Source organism: Chiloscyllium punctatum, chromosome 49, assembly GCF_047496795.1.
Source record: "Chiloscyllium punctatum isolate Juve2018m chromosome 49, sChiPun1.3, whole genome shotgun sequence".
Classification (NCBI taxonomy): domain Eukaryota; kingdom Metazoa; phylum Chordata; class Chondrichthyes; order Orectolobiformes; family Hemiscylliidae; genus Chiloscyllium; species Chiloscyllium punctatum.
In genome coordinates, this window is record NC_092787.1 from 10,408,881 (window position 1) to 10,416,046 (window position 7,166).

Consider the following 7,166-nt stretch of genomic DNA (forward strand, 5'->3'; position numbering starts at 1 on the left):
GTAATTTTCCAAAAAATATTTCATTGGCAAAGATGACTTCATAATGTTGTGAGTAAATAGTATAGATCATCTACAATAAGAAAGTATAAACAAATTAAATAGTTCTCTTCCTTTCCCTCTCCCCACAAATAGTATAATCTTTAATTCTGCAGATTTCTCATGGATATTCTCAGCTTTATCTTTCTGCATCGAAACATCTAACTTCTCAAACTAGTTATATATGTACTTGGGAATTTTCAAATAAGGGGAAAAACTTGCCATGTTGGGAGATTGCAGGATAAAGGGTTTGTATTGCTGCAAAGTATGATTAAGTAAAAAGTGAATTCAATTCATGTGCCTGTCCTTTTCAAAATGTTTAATCCATGTTCTCATTAGATTTTAAATGTGTTCATAACATAAGCATTACACATTTTCCTGTTTGGCTCACATTTCTGAGGGATAACTCAAAAATACATAGATCAGCTTACATTTCTTTTGAATCAAAAAAAAATTTCCACTATCCACTTGCTTCACTGTCTTTTAAGAACCCTTTGCCAAATTTTTTTCACTCGTGAGTGCTTCGTGTTAGGGTCACAGAATGTTTCATGCAACCTGTTTATTTATTAGGGAGCGTTCAGCGATGTTACTTTGTAAAGAGACAGTAACTAAATAATTAAGCCAGCGAAGTATCATTGCAGTTTATTTTTTTTGTAAAGATCACAGTTTCCAATTTTTTTTAGAGCTCCAATAACTATGTTTTTTGATGTCATTTCCTGTGATCTTCTCATATAAGATGTTTCTTTCATTTAAAATATTGAATCGGATAGGTGGCATCATGGATACTGAAAAGCTAAAAGAAAGTGAAAGGTTGTCATTAATGGTTGTGATCATTTAAAATCCCTTAGCCATTTCAAAATGAAAGACACAATCAGGAAATAAGAAATGTTTCACTCTAGATGGCCCATGACACCTGATCAGGATTTGGAACAATGGTAATATTTTAGGCAGTCTTCAAATGTGAGTGAAAATGGATATTTATTGCATGTCTTCAAATGACTATTTCTCATGTTAAAAATTCAAAGATAAGATAGATAAGACATGATTCCCAATAGTGAGCAGTGTGAGGGATTATTTCCTTCCTTATCACTCTCATTATTTCTTAATCTCATTTATTAATGTGCACTCTCTAGACTACCATCCATTGAATAAAAACTAGATACCGAGAATTCATGGTATGAAAATCAGAGCAAGTGACTCCAACTTGCCACTTAATCCTCTGAACTTACACCTTGGAAACCTGGTACCAGTGTCTCAAGGAATGCTCCAATAGCAGCAGCCTCATGTGCTTCATGTCCATTGACACTGGCATCTGACACATGCCAGCCTCTCCGCACCATCACAGCACATTTTCAATCCACTTACAACACATTTCTACACTGTCATGCTGCACTTTGGAGGATACCAGCATCCATCATTGGAATGTTTCAGCAAGGATACTTTACACAAAGTTAGACATCAAGCTCACAGATTAGACCAGGCTTCATCTCAGACTGCTCACATACTCTTCCAGCATTTAATCATTTAGCACCCACCGGGATGATCACTTCCTTGCCTTACCAACTCAGCTACACTTTAAAGGCCCACAGGACTTCTGTCTTCCATGTTGCAAAGCACAGACTAAAGCCAGGCAGCTTCTCATGTTTGTAGCAGTCACCAGTCAAGGGGATGAAGCTCTTGCTGGATGGCACAGTGGTAATTTAATCTTACACTGACAGCATGTGCCAACACCCAGAAGGCAAACACATTGTATGTGCACCAATCAAATGGCAGTGAATCAATGTTAAAATTAAGTAAACCTGAGTCAGGACAGGGTGTGTTGCTGTCAATCAGGATGTCCTGGTACAATTAGTCCACGATCAGTTCAGGGGCTTGAACATGATCAGATGTCCATTTGAAGTGATCTGGGCAGGGGTCTGTCTCATCATCAGGCAGGGGTCTGTCCGCAGGTCCAGTGCAAACAGGCATGAGACTGGCAGATCATGGAGATTGGTCAGAAGTCTGTTCAGTCATCAGTTGGGTCAAAGGGTGGGGCACTGTCAGTCCTGAAGATCAGCAGAATTAATGTATCAAAGAACATTGTTTTGAAAGGGAGACAGGGATACTAAAAGCTTGGGATTGGAGACAGAAACCTGGGATACAGAAGGGAAATCCAATATACAACTGGGGGAGCTGGTAATTTATGGGATGACATGGGTTGGGTGATAGATGATTACCACTATCATGGCCTTGATCGGGGGCAAATGTGCAGCATTATTGTGGGCATGACAGAACTGTAGTGAGGGGCTCAGGGGATAAGGGTAAAGGTTAATGTTGTAGTTTGAGGAGGTGGGAACATAAGGGAGTTCAGTAAAAATGGGCCATCCAGGTAGTGCTCGATACAAAGGAACATGGAGGTTCAGGGCTGGGGTGTAACCTGACAACTGGGGCAAGCTTGATATTCACTGTCCATTGTGACTGCCTTCCATGATCCAGGCATTTGACAAGGTTCTTCATGGTAGACTGGTTCTCAAGGTTAGATCACATGGAATACAAGGAGAACTAGCCATTTGAATACAGAACTGGCTCAAAGGTAGAAGACAGAAGCTGGTGGTGGAGGGTTGTTTTTCAGACTGGAGGCCTGTGACCAGTGGAGTGCCACAAGGATCGGTGCTAGGTCCACTGCTTTTCATCATTTATATGAATTATTTGGATATGAACACAGGAGGTATGGTGAGTAAGTTTGCAGATGACACCAAAATTGGAGGTGTAGTGGACAGCAAAGAAGGTTACCTGAGAATACAATGGGATCTTGATCAGATTGGCCAATGCATTTTAATTTAGATAAATGTGAGGTGCTGCATTTTGGTAAGGCAAATCTTAGCAGGACTTATACACTTAAGGGTAAGGTCCTGGGAGTGTTGGTCAACATAGAGAGCTTGGAGTGCAGGTTCATAGTTCCTTGAAAGTGGAGTCACAGATAGATAGGATAATGAAGAAGACATTTGGTATACTTGCTTTCATTGGTCAGTGCATTGACTATAGGACTTTGGGAGGTCATGTTACAGCGTACAGGACATTGGTTAGGCCACCTTTGGCATACTGTGTGCAATTCTGGTCTCCCAGAATTAACAGGATGTTGTGAAACTTGAAAAGGTTCAGAAAAGATTTACAAGAATGTTGCTAGGGTCGGAAGGTCTGAGCTATCGGGAGAGGCTGAATAGTCTGGGCTATTTTCCCTGGAGCGTCAGAAGTTGAGAGGTGACCTTGTAGAGGCTTATAAGATCATAAGGGACATGAATAGGGTAAATAGACAAGGTCTTTTCCCTGGGTTGGGTCTGCCCAAAACTAAAGGGCACAAGTTTAAGGTGAGTGGGAAAGATTTAGTTAAGGGGTAACTTTTTCACCCAGAGGATGGTGCATGTATGGAATAAGCTGCCAGAGGAAGTGGAGGTGGGTACAATTACAACACTTAAAAAACATCTGGATGGTATGAATAGGAAGGGTTTAGAGGAATATGGACCAAATACCGGGAAATGGGACTAGATTTATTTAGTATATCTGGTTGGCATGGACAAATTGGACCAAAGGCCCTATTACCATGTTTTACATCTAGATGACTCTATTTCCATTAAATGTGACCAGTGAATGGAAAATGGCTGTGATCGTGTCCAGAGTGAGGAAATCAGTGTCTGTTTGCTGACCAGAAATATGGGGTCCAATTCTGAGCAACAGGAAGATCTTCATGGGGCAATTGCAACAACTGTGCATGCAGAGTCTGGATTGAAATCATTTGAAATCATATAATCATATATGTAATGTAATAGCGTGTGGGGTGCTGGGAGGAAAATGGATCAATGTTCATGCAACATCTATACTCTCCTACTCCTCACTTTTCAACTGATGGGAGGTGCATTCATCAGAATAAGGACCAATGTCAAAGTGCCATGATGAGTTTTGGTTGAATTCAACATATCCCAATATATGCAGGAGTATGATAAGCCATCATTTATGTGTTGTGCAAATGCTGACTGCTCACACTGCTAAGGACCTGATCTGTTTCTTCTGCTCCTCACACAGGGTCATTGTGAGTTTGCCTAATTAATCCAGCTATAGCAAGTATGATAGTCACAGTTGTACAACAAAAGCACAGAGAAAAGAAAGAGGAGCAGATTCGTGAGCAAGCCAAGGACCAGCAGCAGCTTCCAGCGGATGCCACTCAGCGAAGACATGAAGAGGTCCCAGCTGAGGGGTCCCTTCGGGATGTGCTGGAGGCCCAGGACAGTTGAGTTTTTCACTCTCGATGTTATTCTCACTGGACGAGTGAGGTACGATGTCAGTACAAGCTAGGGTTATCCCGGGGTAGAGTGACTGAACTATGCCAACTGCTGGATTGGAACCTGAAGGAGCGGGTGGCCATCCTGGTGTAGCTGTCAAGGTGCAAATAGCTCCTTTGTCAATTATCCACCCAGAAATATATAAAGACTGTAACTGATGCCATTTGTGTCAGATAACACCACTCACCTTGTTTCCCTGTGACAAGGTCAATGCTATATAGCCTAGGCAGTAGGATTTAGCAACATAACTGGCTTCCCCCAGATACAGGGTGTGTTAGATTGTACACAGATCACATTGAAAATACACACATCATAGTACAGTTATCTTCATCAATACAAAAAGGTTTTATTCCATCAATGAGTGTCTCTGATCATCAGTTGCATTTCTTAGACTTGGCACTTGATATCCCCATGGGAGTTGCCACAATGCCTATATCCTTATAAATTCTGTTCCTACTGTGTCATTCTGTCCAGCTGTCATTCAGGGATGGTTACTTGGAGACAATGGCTACTCTCTGCAACCATGACTATTGTTTCTGTTACACAAACCCTGACTGAGGTGGAGCACAGAGTCAATGCAGCCCATTTTTCCAGCAGGGTCATTGTAGAGCAGATGATAGGGCTGTAAAGGATGAGGTTCTGCTACTTATACTCTTGTAAGGCCTTGCAGTATACCCTAGGCAACTGCTGCAGAATTATAACATGTTGTGATCTTCACAATTGGAGCAGATCATGAGGGAATCTGATGGACACAAAAGAATGTGGAGAGCAGGAAAAGCCTTCTGAGGAGGAGGAGGAGGTCATTGAGCAGGAGGAACGTCACCTTTTGCATGATAGAGTGCACTGCACTGGGGATTATAAGCCAGGCAGAACGTAATTGACACCTGGTTCCAGTAGGTGAAAGCTGGATTTGGTGTCACATTGACCGCAAATGTCTGTTATTTCTGTTCCCATAGGCAAATACAGTTTCTGTTTGTTTGATTTCTGTTCACTTTTGCTGTTTGTAAAAATATGCAAAGGTTTTGATACAACTGAAGGTTTGCCTATATGTGATGGTTCACAGTCAACAGTTACAAAATGGCTACAGTGGGCAGTAGGGAAATAAAGCAGTGAGGATTAGAAAGGGTTGTAAGATTGGATGTGGCTAAAGACAAGTAAATTGTGAGCTCTGGTGCTTAAACAGTGATTGGTAGAGGAATGTTCAAATCAGTGTCAGACATGCCTCCTTTTGCTGTGAGAAGCATTGGTTTCCGGCTGCTGTGCCACTATCTTAACAGTGTGACATCACTATGACTTCAAGAGATGTATTTAGTCCTGGTTTTGTTTATGAAGAAAGGTTGGGACAGAGATGCTGTGCAGTCTGCTCCAAAGTTAATAAAGTAAACAGTTTGCGAGACCTCAGATTTTTTTCTAAATTGGAAGAATAGAACCAGCTGAATGGGTGGGGTCAAGTTCTCATAGAACCAGGATTTATTTTAGTTTTAGCCTTCAATCGTAGTCATTGCTTGGATCTTGAAGTTGGAAGTGGAAGCTGTTTTTCTTCTCTCTGTTAAATCTAAATGCTGGGGGCTCACTTCCTGTGCTTGAATGGTATGTGAGACAATCTACTGAATTTGCCTTTGCCAAGAGTATATTTATGGGATGTTACCATATTGGAATAGTTACTGTTAGTAGTTAAGTAATCCATTATTTCATTAAGCTTTCCAGTAGAACTATAGTTAAGCCAATTCTTTTGTTTTCTTTTTATTTTGTCTGTATTTTACCTTGTAATGTTTTCCTTAAATTGATAGTTTTCATCAGTCAAACTGCATCTGGAAGACAACGCCTTAACTAATCTTTAAAGTGGGAAAAGGTTAGAGTCCAGGCTATCTTCTTAATAGAGATGGGTGGGAATTTGGTTTAGTCCATAAAAATTGGGGACTCTTGTTGGGATCAAAATCTCTAATTCCAGATTGGGTTTAGGTTGATTGGAGTCAAAGGCAGTGAATGGTGAATGTTGGTGATTTTTTATATTTCAGGTGTTGCATTTGATTGTTTTAAATAGGGTGTGCCTTGTATAATAATGGATTTTTCAGTCACTAAAAGTTTCCTGGGGGTCATTTGAGGAATTTTACAGGAAGTGAGCAAGGCAAAGATTTTGGAATTGGCAGACAAGTTGGAGCTGGGATTGCCTTTGTCCGTGCGAGAAAGGGAAGTAAGTTGCTTGCCATTTACGATTGCTGGAAACGCCATCGGAATCATTGCAAATGAAGCAGCTTGAACATGAAAAGGAAACGAAACAGTTTGAATTACAATTAAAAGCAAAGGACAAGATAAGGAAAGGAAAGCCCTCGCAGAAGAAAGGGAGAGAGAGAGAATTCAAACTTCAGAGGTTGGAACTGAAAACTCAAAGTTGACTTAAAATTGATGGAGGTAGAGGTGAAAAGTAGGAATAGTTACGAAGATGGTGATGGAGAGCAAACCTATCATATCCAAGGGCCTAGTGGGGACCTATTTAAATATGTTCAAGCATGGCTAAAGTTCGATCAGAAGGATGTATAAGCCTTTTTCATTTCATTTGAGAAAGTAACTAAATAATTTAATGGTTAACCCAAATAAACCATTTGGGTATTGTTGATCCAAACAAAGTTGGAAGGTAGAGCTCGCGAGGTATATGCATCACTATCAGACAAGGTATCTGGGGAGTATGAGGAGGTGAAAGGAAGACATCTTAAATGAATGTGAGTTAGTACCAGAACCCAACCAGACCCATTCCCCTACTCTATTACTCTACATTTCCCCTGACTAATGCGTCTAACCACATATCCCTGAACA